The following is a 17440-nucleotide window of genomic DNA, read 5'->3' on the forward strand; positions in this document are numbered from 1 at the left end:
CCACTATTGACATACTGATGTTCCACCATGATCACCATATTGGTTAGGCGTGTTGGTATTCAAACATCTGCTAATTAGCACCAAAGACAAACAACATTGAGGCTGATGGGAATGTCATAAGTTTTGCAGGGATATGTTCATAAATCTCGGACAAATGTAACATTTTACCTGATTAAGGCGATGGATGAAAAGTCAGAGGACCATCAAAGTTATGATAATTCATATTGTGGGGAAGATGAATTATACGGTACCAGATTTTATGGAAACCCATCCATAGTTATGGACACATTTCACTGAACCAGAAATGGTAAACGCTACAGGAAAAGTTAATGTTTCAGTAGAAATGATCCTTTGGGGAACACAGAGTGTCTTTTGTCAAATTTAAATGGCAATCATTCCAATTGAAATCTGTAGCAAAGTGATGGTGAACTGGTACTGATCAATATTGCTAAAAAGCCCATTCCTTCTTTCAATGAATTCATTGAAAAAGGCTAAAATATAAGCAAACAAGTGTAATGCAGTCATTAGTTTGTATATTATAGCTACGGAGTGTCAGAAACAAATGTATACCACCGTTTTTAAAAAGGGCATTTTGCTGCTATACTACTCCTTGTAGATATGATCCTTAATTAACAGGCCAAATATGTCCTTTCAAATGTTTGCCTCTTACTCTGCACTGCTCTGAAGTAGCATTGCTGTTGGACAGCTGCAGCGCCTCATTAGCTGTGAAGAGACATGGCTTTGTGTCACCAGAACACAGCGTGAGTAGGGAAGTAGTCGGCAACATCATGTCTTTATTCCTGAAAATCATCTTGTTCTCGTGTTCTGAAATTCAACTTCACTTTGCACCACAGATATTACACAAATTGCTTTGCGTAATAGTCACCATCTGCCACCAACTAATGGTTGTCTGTCTGTACGGTGCCAAAGTTGGAGGGTACACCAAGCACATCATGTGTACTTTTATTAGTTTGACAGTCAGAGCTGCTACTGTGTGCTCTGCATAACAACTGAGCAAGCTGTTACCGTTCCTAGCTATACCTTCAAAAAGTAGTACGCTGTAATTTGTATATATTCCACAAAATCAATTTGTATGTAATCCACGTAATGATGAACCAGGAAAAGCAACGAACTCCGCATAGAGAGGAGTTCAGGGTGGACGGGTGGGTCAAAAAACACCAGACTTTCACCAAGGAGACCGGCGTTCATACCCCGTGTGAAACCAGAAGTCAACACTGATTTATTTGTCACGTAACTTCCGGACTTAAGTTACGACACTTCCGGTGTTATTTTAACCCAAACCACGATCTTTTCCTAAACCTAACTGGGTCGTTTTGTTGCTTAAACCTAACCAAGTCGATCTTTTCCTAAGTCTGAGTAGTTTTGTTGCCTAAACCTAACCAGGTAGATCTTTTTCTAAACCTAACAGTAGTGTTGTTGCCTAAACCTAATCAAGTAGATCTTTTCTTAAACCTATCTAAGTAGTTTTGTTGCCTAAACCTAACCAAGTTGTTTCCTGTGAAGACACAAGTTTATTTTGAAAAGAGTGGTGCAAAAATTGACATTTCCGTCACATGCTGCTGGACATTTGTAGGAAAACACACAAAAAATGAAAATAACTTTTCGAAAGATATCGTACGAAATGTTGTATGATGATACACTGAACTCAGATGGATCATTCAGGACACATGTTTATAATGGCGGTGCTAAACTTACCTTTGTCAATGATTCAGAGCTGTGTCTATTAACATAGAGTAAACACCCCATGGACTGTTTTGTCACTGCACTGAATCACAGTGAATGCAATGTTTAAAAATAAAGTTGTATGAGTGTTTACCCACTTTACTATGACACATCTAAATCATTACTGGCTGTTTTATGTAAATAATAATTTGAGTAGATTGTGCAACCAATGTGCAATAAGTGATTTCCGGTTAAATACACTTGGATCTGAAAGGACCAACAGGTGGGTTGTTAGTGAATTTCCTGATCGAGTTGTCATCCTATTTATGAGCAAATCTCTTAAATCTCAGGACATGTCGAGCAGGCTGTCCATCACTCGTCTAACACACATCATGCGATACATTTTTGATAATCAGAGAGTAAGGTAGTTGCAAAATGGACAAAATTTCAACCGTTAGATCCCACTGTGGCATGCCCCTCCAGCTCTTTAATCCTCTATAACTCCTCTCTCCACTTCTCTGCGATCCTCTCTACCTCCAGGACTGCATGACCCTGAGCAGGAAAGACCGAGAGAAGGAAAGGAAGCTGTAAAGTCAATATGGAGAGTCAGAGAGTTGTCAATCACACATAACATTGCGTTGCATTCTGATTAGATGAAACTGTATATTCCCGTAGGATTATTAGGTTGTCACTATTTCACCTTGAAGGACTCAGATACCTGTTCAATAATAAAATAGCATTGACCCATTGCTGGGCAAGATTGCGGTATAGAGTGCTACAGGAATGAGTCCTAAAACCCAGAAATGAGTTCGCATTTTAGCACTTCCTTTTCTCTTGTCTGGAAGTCAATGGTTTTTTTTTAATGGGTTTTTAGTTAGATGCCAGAAATAAGGTCTGTGGTTAACACAAGCTGAAGAGATTTTAACGTTTTGTTCTTTGATATAAAATATGTCAGTAAGTATCCCACTCGTGAATTTTGAAGCTTTTATGTATCTTATAAAAGGCGCTTGCTAACAAGTGGCTAAATGAGACTAATAAACGTCATCACGCCGACTCGTCCACCTTTACGGCTTTGCTGTGTATACTCGCGCTCATGTGACCGTGGTGTAGTTTGTTTATAGCCTAACATTAGCTTTTTTCTTCTGCCAGTTGCATTTACACTACAAAAATTATAGAAGTGGTGTTCATTGGTGAAGATTATCTTGCTGAAGAAAATGTGTAAGTATCATAAATGTTTGTTTGCCACAGAGTTTATTTTCTGCAATAATCCAAAACCCAATGGAAAATCCCATAGGCTTTTTGTCCAGGGAACCTGTGTGATTCTAACTTCCGGGTTGGCCTACAAAAATATTGATATCCCTGGAGCTCTCTATTGGTTGAATACTGAAAAAAGTTGGCAAATTATTGACTCAAAAGTGAGTTAAAGCACGAGGCATGAAATGTCAAATTCATTAACATTTAACAAAAGTCACAGTTTTCCACTCACCTTAACCAAAGGGCTTCTGTTGCCTAAAGCTTGCTATATTCTTCTTGTGATGGCCTCTGCAAACCTGAGTCTCTGGGAACCCTAGGTGGGGCCCCCTGGTCCAATCACTTCCTTTTACACCCTCTTACAAAACACACCCGTAATCAGACAGCCAACGTATTTATATGTATACATTAAAACCAGAGGAATAAAAGAACGGCACAGTGGCGACATACAGCCACTGTATAATATCTGTAACCTAGTTTCTCCCAATTGAACTGAAGTAAACCTTGTTCAAGGGCACTTTGAGAGTAACTGTTAATGAAAGAAAAGCAGGAGTATTATTCATTCACGTCACCCACCCAGGTTTTCCCAGTCACTCAAGTTCGAATTATCTACCCTGTAGTCATTAACTCATTAGCCCAATTGTCTACCTTTCCTCCAGGCTACAATTACCCCCATAATTATATGAATTATGTAAAAACAAGCACCTTCATTACTTAAAAGGGAATGCATGGGTTGTTGGGACCATTAAGATGGTCCTCATAGTGTATATCTGTGTTACATGATAGCACTTTTGGAGCAAATTGTGCACCAGAGACAATTGTCAAACATGCCACCAATCACGCTTCTTCCAGCAGCACCAGTACAAGAGCACAGCCCAGTGTGTTTCAGTTTGTGTACAATAACACTCAGTATTTGCGAATATATATTCAGACAGCCCCAGGCGTTATCAATTCAAGGACAGAGGTTGCTCATTTAGCCGTAGCGCTACATGTATTCAGACACTTGGGAAATATACTCCCTGAAATGGAGAGTGAACCCAACAGATGGAGAGACTGAAACCAAACTAAGGCAACTCTGGAGCACCATGTGCCCTCAATTTAATATAAACCCTGAGCAGCATCTCACATCTGAGAGCACGCTGCGACGTTACCTGTTTACTTTTACAATTTTACTTCGATATTTATGGGGTCCCGGTAAAGCAAAGTGGGTCATTCGGGATGCAATCATTTCCAAAACGCCGCACACGATAATGAGGTCATGATTTCTTTCTCAAAAATGGTGTCTCATGCTCAATGGCCAGAGAGCCGTACTGTGCCAAATCAAATTAGTATATTTCATTTGGTTGTTTCTTCAAATCCATTTTAGTAGCAGAGGAGTTGGAGAATAAGGTAGAAATAAGAAAATAGAGTGCGCTGTCCTCCTTTGCCCCCTTTATTCGTTATTAGATTAATCAAATTCGTTATCAAATGAATCACATGGAGGCTTTTTTGGCTGCAGTGCCAAAGGAAAATCACTGTCACATTGACACAGGAAGATTTCAACTAAACCACTATTATTTGGTTTAAATGTAGGCCTACATTGTTCCGTCAACTTTTTATTTCTTCATCTCCTACATCTATAACATTACTTTACGAAAATACAAGATGGTAAAGGTTACACAACCTCTGAAATGTGATTAAATATGGCACCAAACACAATGCTACTTACTGTTTTTCCATGTGAAACCATGATTTCTGAAACCAGTTTGAGTTTTAAAAACTTTGGATTGAGAACACTTTTACAAATTAACATATTTTTGACCAGTCTTCAATCGTATTCTTGTTATTAAAGGGTTGGGGCTTGGGTTTACAGTAGTACAAATGAAGCTTAGCGGAAGTTCAGTCAGGAAGACACTCTAGAGTCTTTCTATTGCCTCCGCATGGCTCTCAACATGGCAACTGTTGAGCCGGCGGCTCACAGCTAACGATTCTAACAGTGAAAACTACGGCAATTGTGCTGACAGAGCTAACAGGGTTTACCTGGGTGGGAACCGGAGGGTGGGTACTAGAGCGGAGGCATGCTCACATGCACGAAGATGCACTAAAAGCATGCACGGTCAGCCCGGCTATGTAAACAAAGCACAGAAAAGCTTGGATTGCAACACACACAGAGGGAGAGCGTATACAGAGTCATCCTGGGACTCATCAGATCAATTTGTTTAATTGTTTTAATCATTTCAAAGCTGCACTAATCTAAATGAAATCTAAACAATGGCTCAAGAGACTATGTGTAATGTAAAAGGAAGCTAAAAGACAGGATATGGCATAAAACCACAGAAGGATTTGACTCGAAGATATGGATGACATTTTCTCTTGCTCAGACATAACATACATCAAAGCCGATAAAAATGACATCTTTTTTGTCACATCACTTTGTTTTTTGCTGACTCGCTTTTAAAAAGGTGACATTGATTTTGATCTAATCGTTTATACATTCAAAATGACTTCAAGTTTTTCCTCTTTTACATAAAACGATTTAGAAAAAGAGAGATGTAACCATCAAATGTTTTTATTCCTGTCCTGTGGTTTTCCACTAGCAGTTTGAAGCCTTTGGCTTTTCTGTGTCTGCTGGCGAGAAAAGAGATAGATAGTGGGAGTTTAGTTCTCTTAATTGGTGTTCAAGAATAAAACTGTGCAACATGAGAGCCTCAAATAAACAAACCACACTGGGATCAGAATCTCTCAGAAATACTTTTACATCTATCTAACATTTCCTTCATACTCCACCAAATGTTCTCTCTATAATAAGATTCACTTTCACAGAATCCCATCAATCAATGACATTAGCTTAAGACTTCCATCGTGCCAGCAAGTCAAACTAAATTACTGATTATATACGGGATAGATGAGTGTGGCCTTGAGCCTGCCATGTGGAGATTGCATGGCACACTGTCAGAGTTCCACTCATTACACGCCTCTCTTTGGTGATGAGAAATGAACACAGTGTGCGGTGGCAGCATTGTGGCTCACTGGCTGATCATTTCGGCTCATCTCGTGCCATCTTCCCCACACTCGCCATCTGTCTTGGTTTCATTCTAGCTCTCTAAATGCTGTGACTCACTAATGGCTGTCTGTCAGAGATCACGCTCCACATCCCTCCCCCAGCAGGAATCTGATTGATCCCTTTATTCTGTAAAGATTGGTTTGTGTAGCACTTTTGCCACTTTTATTTTACAACATAAAATGAAAATAAAATTATGATGTAATTGAGAAACAGGAGGAGAAGGAAGTGCTGAGATCACTAACCAGAAATGAGCCTCAGCTGAATATCCAGCAACGGCAAATCTACCATGGAGCATTTTTAACACTGAAAAATCTGCTTTTTGAAATATATTTTGTTCAGCTGGACCATGGATTGAACATGTGTTTGCTTTTAACTCTGGATATCCTACGAGGTGTGTCAGTGAGTCTTTGTAGAAATATAGAGAACATGGTTTGTGAAAAAGCATTTGACCCATGACTTTCTATTTTCCATATTTTCAGAAGATGTTTTGTTCCTTCTGAACATCAATTAGATATAGATTAACATTTAAACATTAAATCTGCTACACTAAGCAATATTTTTACATGAACAATGGCTCAAATGACTACGTGTAATGTGAGAGGGCTCACTCGTAATACATAAAACGCACAGAGAATTATCATCTGACTCAGCTTAACGAAGCGTTTTATCATTTAAATCGTTAACTTGTTTTGGGTTTTATGGCCCGCAGTTAACTTTCTTAATTTGATTCGGCCTCACTGGTTTCATCAACTGTGTTTCCTACAGCAGCTGGCCGCTGTGTTCAAAGAAAAAAAAACACTATATACTACCTGTCCAGTACCAAACAGCAGACAGACAAAGTTAGCGACTAAAGCCTGTACACTAAAAGACTTTTAAAAGACTTTTAAAAGACTAAAGTCTGACACCCTCTAACATCTTAGGACATTGTGTTATAAATCACAGACTATACGGCTTTGCAAAGATTGGGATTCTCCCGGTGGAAATTTACAAGAAGAAAAACGGTTGAACAATCCAAGAGAACCCAGACTTGTTCACGTACTCACACCTCCCCAGAGTCCCCTCCATTTTTACTGTCTACTTGGTTTTTCAGACCCTCTCAGTGACTCATTCCCAATGCTGCTCAGAGTAATCACAGTGACCAGCTCTTCTGCCAATAGCGCAGGGTCTCTTCCTGTCCTATTGTGGCATGCGCAGTCAGTAGGTGTGGGGCAGGCAGGAGGACGCCGCTCACTGCAGGAGTGGGAGATAATATAATATAATACACACAGCTTTACATTCTTGTAAAGTTCTGGAGAGAACGCAACTATAGAGTGTTCCAGGAATGATGTATTTTTGTAGGCCAGCCAGGAAGTTAGTATCACCCTGGTTTCCCTCGACAAAAAGACAATGGGATTTTTCCATTGGATTTTGGTTTATTGCAAAAAATAAGCTCTGTGGCAAACAAACGTTTATGATACTTACACATTTTGTTCAGCAAGATAATCTCCACAAATGAACACCACTTTTATGATTTTTGAAGTGTGAATGCAATCACCAGAAGTAAAAAGCTAGCGCTATAAACAAACTTCACCACGGTCTCAAGAGCGTGAGTATACACAACGAAGCTGTAAAGGCGTACGAGTTAGCGTGAAAAAACAATTCATAAAAACCCATTGACTTCGAGACGAGGGAACCGGAAGTGCTAAAATGTTAACTCATTTCCAGGTTTTAGGACTCATTCTTGTAGCACTCTATTGTTATTGTTGACAATGGTCACATCATTGAACTTCACTATTTGTTTGAGCCAAGACTGAAAACCTACGATAATATTAAGCATGTTTGATTTTATCTGAACGATAAAGACAGCTCGGACTGAGTTTCATGACCACCTTAACCAAACGATCAAGATCACGGGAGCGCGCCACAACTTTGGCAAAACTCTCATGATTTTATTCCAACATTGGAAATTTGTCTGCGACAATGAAATCGTTTGAAAAGTCGTTTAGTGTAAAGCCGGCATAACTGTTGAACATAGTGGAGCATTAAACAGCTAAAGTGATAAATATTTCAGTCAGACGTTGAGGGAACCAAAAAGCTTCCAAAACAGAGTAAAAAAGGAAATAAATATGGACTTAAATTAGTCAGGTGGCCAGAAACACAAGTCCAAATGAATACTAATGTGACTTTCTGTTTGCTAGGTGTTTAAAAAGGCAACTGTTTGCCAACCCGTTTTTTTTTAAGTTGATGATATGTTATTGTTTTGTTTACTGCTAGTTCCACTGACCTGAAGTGGCAACAAAATCAATTCAAGTAGGTTTAACAGGTTTGGCATAAAATGCTGCTCGGAATAAGGTTTTGGGTGCTTTGAATTGGGTATGATGTGTAATCCTTTCTACGTGATACATTTTTCTAAATTGAGAATGGTTCACAAATGTACACGTGCTGCTACCTCAACTAATTTTGTTTGTCTGATCAGGAACATGGGGCCCTTTTTCCCTTTTTAGCAATCGATCAGTTTGCACTCAAAACAGCACTTAGGAGTGAGTGAATGCACATGGCTGGTAAGAGCATCTTAACATCTGCGGTCCATGATGCTGAAAAGTAGATTTAATAGCTTGGTAAGTAACTATATTAATTTAACTGTCTGTAAGCCATGTTATGGTTTAATAAAAATACAAAAGGAAGCGCAAATCAAAGAAATAACACAAGAAAAGCATTTTGAATTATGAAAATATAGCCTGATGTACAGATGACACTCAGCAATTCCTGCTCGCTTCATTTAATGTCATACAAGCAGGTGAACGTAAATATAATGACACACTTTGATTAATTTGGCTGATGCTTGTGGCAAGTGTTGAAGCATAAATTAGAAACTATCTTCAAATCAAGCAGCCAAAGAAACAGTAAAGTCGCCACCAGTATGCTTGGCACGCTGCTTTGCATGACAACCAAGATCGAAAACCACTGTCTGCTCTTTCTCCCTTCTCTATTTTTCTATATTTTAATCCTTTCACTCTCCTTAATCTTCACTCTTCTACTTATCTCTGTTAAATGGTATTTCAACTTGCCTCCCTGATAAAAGCAAGATTGCTGGTTGACAGAAAGCCTGAGCAGATATGCGAGCATTGAGGTGATAACAATTGTGAGCCATAAACATGATGTTGCACGGAGAGAGTGATGAAGTCAAAAAGATTTTTCTTCCAGCTCAAACTTTTGCTGTGAACTTTATTATAATCAAATTGATAACAAAGTTATTACAGGAAGAAATGTATTTTGTAATCTGTAATAAATTGATTGGAACATTCACAAATACATCCAGAACAATGTAATGAATCCAGGAGAATACTGTGCCAAAGTGATGCCCGCCTCCCAGCAAGTGAAGGAGAATATTCATATATTCTCTCAAGACTAATTATTTTAGAGCCCAATTTAGCAAGTATTTAAATTCATTATTAACTATTCCCAGCCAAAATCTATCACTGACATTTGGATTTATTTTTAGTTTCCGTCTGAGTCACCCAAAGGTACCAACAACACGGGGCCTTTTCATTCAGGCCCGTTTCATCAGGATTTACAATTTTCTGCCTTTGCCTGGATAAAATATTAACGCCGAAGCCTTGACAAAATGATGACATCTTATCAATTAATGATGGGTTTGAAAGTGCGGGGGAAATAGAAAGTCCTAATGTCCTTTTTCATCTTGTTGAAAAAAAAAAAAATTTTGTGGAATATTTATACACCAGCAATTAGACCTAGCCTTGTAAAGAGTACCAGCTCTGACAAATCACATGAGAACGTGTTGCTGGTGTTTTGAACAGCTGCTCCGTTTCTGACTTATGAGAATAACCTCATTTGCAGACAGGAATTCCCACGCCTTTCTTTTTGTTTCACATCTCTTCTTTTTCACCCCACTCATCCTGACTTAGCTCCAATAAACTTAGAATATTAAATCATCCAATAAGAGATCTAAATGTTGTGTTTCCACCTAGTTTCAATACCACCAGGTGGCCAAACAATCAGTTAATGCAGGGTTAGCAGTATTGAAAAGCAGGTAAATATTACTGCATCTCCATAGACGAGATGAAGGCAGCTAATCAACAAGGAAAGAAAGATTCAAGATTATAGTCAACTAAGGTAATACATAATTTGGTCTATGGGTTATGTAAGTCATTGACTTAGATTTACAGTTTACAGTGGGGTTTTTGGGGGGTCTTTTTAACTCTTCTTAGAGCTCTGAAGATCTATTTTTCACTCACGGCAGCTGTGTTGAGAAGGCTGACGTGGAGCTGTGCCAGCTAATTTGATGGCTGTTAATGTTTATTGTGCTGTGTTGACGTCAGCGTCGACATGGTTTCAGCTGATGCAGTGAGCCAAAATTTTAATTGGGTGCACTATTCCTTTAAAACCTCTAATCCTTTCCCATTATACCTGAAACTGTAAATGTTCAGAGTCTGAGGATTAAAATGAGTGCGTCACTAGCTGATTGCACTCATCAGTCTAGTGACTGGGGGCCATGTCATAGTCATATTAGTCCCATTTTTGAGCTAAACTAACAGTATCATATACATATCATATACACATGTGGAGTTTACCCCATATCTTCCCATTTTAACTGATACTACCCTATGTTTGCATATGATTTTAGGGGACAGTGATCCTAGACATATCTACAGGTGCAAAAAAGGGGGAGTCCAACGCACTCTTTTTGCAAAAAATAAAAAGCTTTTATTCAAATGACTATTTCATGATGAAATGCAAAAACAATGCTGGTACATGTTCAGATTGGGTAACAACCCACGCGTAGCGGCACAAACAGCCTTCTTCGGGTTGTAACCCTTAGCACACAGCTTTCCCTTTTGTGAGTACACAGACAATTGATGAATGCAAACACCTGAGCAAGAGGCAAATAAACTCTCAGGTCACTAGATGGCTCAGCAGCATGAAAAAGACGTGGGTGAAGTGAAGAAACTCGTTGGTCCTTAGTTAAGGTCCGGAAACTCTGCACTCATCGAGGTTAAATGGTGACGAGCTCGGAGCGCGTGCAGGTGTTTAGCGTGGCTAACCTGTAATCTACAGATGGTTGACAAAATAAATGTGGAATTGTATGTACAACAGAGAAGAGTCTATTGTCATGCATTTCAATGCTTGGAGATACATTGATCTTACGAGTAAAGATAATAGAGAGGCAAAGTCCCGCACCTTCCGGTGGACCACCATGGGGCCTTATTTTGGAAAAAAATATGAACAGCAGTCAACGGAGAGAGACAAATGTTTTTTTTAATCCTATTTGAATTGCGCCATGAATCACGCATATGTTTGCCAATTTAAAAGATGAGTTTGCAAGTCAAGAAAGTCGCAGTTTGTCGCAAAACTGTTTACGCACAAGACTGTGAAAGTGGTGGTACTCAGTGATTTATACTCATTTGGACAGAATTGTAATTTGCCAGTAATATAGGCCCAGTTCAAGTGTTGGCTTGTTGCTGTTATACAATCACAGCAATTTCCCTACATGGAGACTTGCATACAAGAATGCCAATGAGGCACAAAGAGGATTGTGAAAGATTTAATTATTGCTACTGTATATCACTCTTGCGCTTGTCAAGTACAAAATTGCTTTCACCAAGACAAACTTTGTTAGCACCTGGGGATGAAATTGATTTCACCCAGGGGTGAAGTGAGATTGATTTGCTGTGGCTGAATTTTGCTCTTGAAGACGACACAGTGACGACGGCGAACCGGGAGAAAGTTGAAAACATACATGAAATTTGACAAATACGAGTGATTACCGCTGCACTTATTGCCACATTACAGTAAGTATAGTGACAATTACAGGCTTTGCTGTAAATTGCAGGTACGTATGTACTTAAGAATCCTTTTGGTTGCAGTTTGCTTATCAGACTTCTGCAACTCTTTAACGTATGCAATCCAAACCCACATTAGAACATATAATTTTGCCATCACTCTCTTGATGTCTCTTGCTCCCACTCTTTCACACACATAATAAAGTTACTAAAACACACTTAGACCTCTTTATGAAATATATTTGCACACAGCACTTACAGTAAAAGCTTACCCTGGCGTGACTGTGCTTACAACGGGAAGCTTGTTTTGAATCGGCGGTATTGGATAGCTATTTCAGTCTTTTTTCATTTTCCACACTAGTTACCACAGTTGCGCTGCTTCGTGAATGATTCCCCCCTTGACACATGAGCAGCACTCTGTCATCACTTCCACAGGTTCCCTCAGTGGTAGGAAAAGAGAAAGAGCAAAGTGCTTTCACAGCAATAGAAGAGGCAATATAATTTGTTCTCAGCTGTTTTATTTAGAGGGTGAGTCCGGAGCAACGAAGAGCAAAGGCCTCCTAAATCACCTGACCTGTGAACTGCAGGTTACAAGGAACGCAAGTGGCTCAGGGCTTTAAAAGAAGTGCTCAGTTAGATCTTTGGGCTCCCGCTGAGAGCATAATGACACCCACAAGGTCCTTAAATGCAGCTATCAGTCCATTGTTAAAGAACAGTAACTAGTGAGATCATCAGGCTGTCACTGTCAATGTGAAGCCGTCTCCTCTGCCTAAAATCGCCATTACAGATTGATTTTATTGATCAGGTTTTAAGGCATGATGTTCTAACTATGGCTGGATTTTGTCTAATCATACTCTTTTTCTCCTTGATTTCTCCATCCTGTCCATTTGGGTCTTGAGGTCGAGCTCAGATGATCAATCACTAAGTAGGTAGTGGCTTGTGCGCAGTAGGAGTCCTCTTGATAAACGATGAGGTATTTGATATTGTGTCCTGACAGCCCCAAGGGTGCATCCAAGGCAGGCAGTGATGAAAGATGAGATGGTCAGCTGTGTGCAAGAAATGAGAGAAAAGTTGTGTGTCAAACTCTTTGACCCATGTTGACGTATTCCCAACAGTAAAACATAGATGTCACAGTTGTTTAAGCTCTGTTAGAGACATTTGTACTGACAGGCTTATGTTAGAAAAGGCAATAGTGTGATCCGAATAGTGATTTAGTGTAGATTTTTAACCACATTAGGGGTGTGGCTTTACGGATGGCGTTGTCTGTTGGGCAGTCGGTCCACCCAGCCCGGTCGCACTAAATGGCACATGAATGACACTGTAATTTTTAAGTTATTTTGTGTGCAGTAAGAACGCCATCCATGCTTTTGGCATGTCATTTGTGTGGCATGCAGTCTATACTGACTGCAATGTAAACGCATCCTGCGTAAATATGCAACGCTCAGAGCTAGTGACGTAGAATAAAATTGAGAAAGACAGCTTATGGTGGTTCGGAGGGGAGGTGGAAGGGTGCAGCAAACACAGGTCTTTCAACCAGGAGACCAGTTTTCGTGTCCCAGAGTGTTGTTGAGTTATTTTGAAGTGACGTGTTAAGCCCAAATGTTGTTTTTCTTAAACCTAACTAAGTGGTTTTGTTGCCTAAACCTAACTGCAGCCGTTACCGTAATTTTGATGTGTGACGTAAAAATAACACGTGGAAAAAGGCGTACAAATGACACACAAAAAGGCGTACAAATGACACGTAATGTCATGCTATTACTATTAATACAGTTGGTCCACCACTATGGTCCAAACTGAAATATCTCAACAACTATTGGATGTATTGCCATGACCACAAGTACAGAAATTCATGTCCCCAGGGGATGAATCCTAGTAGCGGATCCCCAGGATGAACCTAGGGGAACTTTGGTGAACCCTTAACTTCTCATATAGCGCCATCATCAGGTCAAAAACATGTGTCCAATACTTTTCTTTTATTACCTGCAACACTAGAAGTAGAAACAGACTTCATTCAGTATTTCAAATGAATCAAGTTTCAGAAAGTGTTAATGCATCCAAGGGAAAATGCTTACAACAGCTCTGGGCTGTTTGATTTTAGCATAGTAGCCACTGGTTATGAAACCAAGAAACTCTAATATGCATGTTGTGTTAGCCAAGAGTAGAGTAGTAGAGAAGACAGATTAGTTCAGAGTGCTGTCCATAGCTCTCACCTTCATTCTACCCACTTCTTGTCACTGTATTCACATACAGTAGATGATGGACGACACCTGTCTGTGTTTTGACTATGAGAGTATGAGCACTTAGAATGATTTATGAGAGGGTTAAAAAGCGCGAGTGGAGAAGAGGGTGAATCTTACGTTTGAGTTTCATCATGTAACTAAATAGATAAACTCAGAAGGTATTGATGGCATTTTTTTTGCCTGTCCATGTTCATATTTACGCGTGGATGGCAGATAGTTTTATGTACCTTGTCTCCACTGTCCCTTCTTTAAAACTTTCCAAGCCATAGCACACACTATGAAAACTGCATTAAAGCTTCACTAATCAATATGTTTTATCTCAAAAGTGGGTCAAATGACTGTATATGTGACCCATATATGACTAACCCTAACCCTTTTTTGTCCACCTACCACTGTGGCTGTCACTGAGCTGGGAGGAAATTTGGGGATTTCAAAATCACGCTGTATGGCAGAAGAAATTGGCAGAAAAAAAAATTTGGTTGAACGTTTTTCTTTTTACCCTTTCCCATTCTGTGAAGTCCAATGTCATAGCCGCGGGTGTGCCAGGGTGCGCCTGGCACACCCAAAGAGGCAGCTGGTACACCCAAACTTCAGATGCAGAATGAATTTTTAGTTATAGCCTTACTAATGAGTTACTATCACTAAACAAAACAACGTGCAACTGTCCATCTGCGGCCATCCTATATTTCTACTAGTGGAAGTTGGCAACCCTACACATGCATTTAGCAGTAAAAAAGACATGAGCATGAGTCGTTGTGAGCACAAAGGGTTTTTCTGGCTACACTGGTGTTGAAGTCTGAAAATTATCGTCCCTGATTTCAGTAGTTGTGAAGAGACCTTAAAGAGAGCTGGAGAGCGGGAGGGTTTGTGGTTTGGTTGGATCAGTGAGAGTAGGAACAAGTGTCTCTAGGACATCTATGCTGGGGACAGTAATATTTTCAACAAATGACGTCAATGTGACGATAGCTGCATCTCAAAATGAAGACCAACTGCTCATTTTAATCACTAGAAAGCAAAATGAGCTACATTATACCACCAGCATATCTGTACTTTTAGTTGTAGTGGGGGTTATTAGGCTACATCGTCCTTCACCTCTGGGACCTCACCTCTACTGTGTTGTGTGTCATCCTCTTCTTTCCTCTGCTCTGTCTTTGCCTGCACCAACACTTTCATATCAGCTGTCATCCGTGGCTTGGTCTGACAATCTTTGTAAATATTCTATTTATTTGTAATTCTATTTCTTCTGCATGATAGATATGGAGTCACTGGTGTGACTATAGCTTCAAAGGATGGATTGAAATCTTCCATTGGGTAGGGGAGAGAGGAAAGACCACTTGAGAGTAGCAGAGATGCTGATCAACAAAGACCCTTGAGCAAGGCACAGAGCAGCCCTTTGATCTGTGCACAAGTCCAGAAACCAAAAAGAGACTCAATCCACAATCCACAAAAGGAGAAAACTACAAAAACCTGGGGATCCAAGAAATAGAAAGCAGAGAATTCTTGGTATGTTTACCATTAAAAACAATTACTTGATCAAATTAATGTAATTTAAATGCACAGAAAAAAAATATTAGTCAAATATATCCGTGAGTTCCTTCTGATTGCTGTTTGAGTCTATGTTCAGCAGATCTAAATATTGCTTTGGCAAAAAGTCCCCTGTATGGAAGCCCATTTCTGCCAAGAAAAATAAAATAGATGGAAAGTTATATATCGTAAAAATAAAAATAAACACTCAAGTCAGATATTTGACTTAGTAATTAAAAATTATGAGACAGTAACTGAAAGTAATGAAATGATAAATCAGAGTTTTAAATCAGATTGTAAATCAAAATTGTGAGATAGTAAGTCAGCTTTACTTATATATCATGTAGGCTTTCACACAGTAGTATTTGAAAAATGTAATTGTGAATTATTAATATTTTCATTTATTGACTTTCAATGAAAACAGCACAAAACTGAGTTAAAATAAAATTATTTTACATGTAAATATATTGGATTATAGTTTTAATTCTACATTTTTTTTTCTGCTGTATTTATTTATATAAATAGTGAAACTTTTTACAATGATGAACCGTTAAACTATGAAAATATTTTGAGTGTTTATCACTAAAGATTAGTACATTTTTATAGGCGCAAAAAAAAAATTCTTGGTGTCCCCGACTAAGAATTTACACACAGTCAATTCTGATTGGTCAATCTTGCCTGTGGTTGACTGATCGTCTAATCATGTTTCCATTTTTTGTTTTTGTTAAAGCTTTATGTTTGCACAGAAAGCCGACAAAAATAAACCTTGACTCCAAGGGTCAAATATATGATATAGTTAGTCAAAAATTAGGTAGGTCAACATTTTGACTCATCATGAGTAATTTGATTACTATCATGTCTAATTTTCTTTTTTTTTGTCTATCCAATCATTTCATTCGGGTCGAATGTCGATTGTTGCAGTCTGTATTTGCATTGGCTGTGGAGGGAAGAGGGAGGATATAAAGGAGAGAGGGTGGACATGCCTGCCTGCACATCAGCATTGGATAAAACACCCTCTAATCTATAACAATTTGGACACAGCATTAAAGACATTCCCTAATAATGTCGTTATAATCTGGAGACATTCCTGCAGCTCCCCAATACCGGCTGTACTGCAGGGTCTGTTAATACAGTTCATGATGTGTGGCACTGGCTTTGTAACATGCTTGTGGTCAAACATCCATCATCACAAGTAGGTTGCAAATATTGATCGCTTCAATGTGGGAGCAGGGTAGGGCCTTGAAGAAATCTAGTTGGGAGAGAGAATGAAGACAGAAAATCCTGGTTAAGTTTCAAAGCTGCTTTTTTTCTGCTGTTGTATTTTTGGCAGAAGCTGGACTAGTTACATGATTGATTGAAGGACTGTGCTCACATAGTTTCCATTTTCTTTCTTTCTCATCCATTATGCTTGCTTTCCAACCCTGTGATGTACAGTATAAAGTGTATGGTGTCCAATGAAGCTCAGTGGAGTTTGAACTGAAAAAATCCTTAGCGTAAATTAAACAAATAATGCTGCAAACGTGAACCTCAAACTATCAAAAATATATTCACACAATTCACTGTTTCTCTCACTCCTCCATGTTATCCTAACCCAACCCCATCCTCCACCAGCAATGAACTACAACACCTTATTATCACTACCTAGATACTGTTGAGAGACAGTATTCGACCCCGACCTCCTCTCTTCAGGGACTTTATCACTCTTTATACTGCGTCACCTGTCCTGGCTCAGGATTAGGTGGATTACATATGAATTGATTACGTGGGTTATATACAATTTATAGTGCATTACTATTTGTAAGTATAGCTACGAACAGTGTATGACAACAGTCTGTGGTGAGCTATGTACAGATAGAGGTAGCAACTTTTTCTTTGTAGCTGATGGTTCTGGGCGTCCTCTACCAAGTCTTTATGGATCA

The sequence above is a fragment of the Sebastes fasciatus genome, chromosome 9, assembly GCF_043250625.1.
Source record: "Sebastes fasciatus isolate fSebFas1 chromosome 9, fSebFas1.pri, whole genome shotgun sequence".
In the NCBI taxonomy this organism is placed as follows: domain Eukaryota; kingdom Metazoa; phylum Chordata; class Actinopteri; order Perciformes; family Sebastidae; genus Sebastes; species Sebastes fasciatus.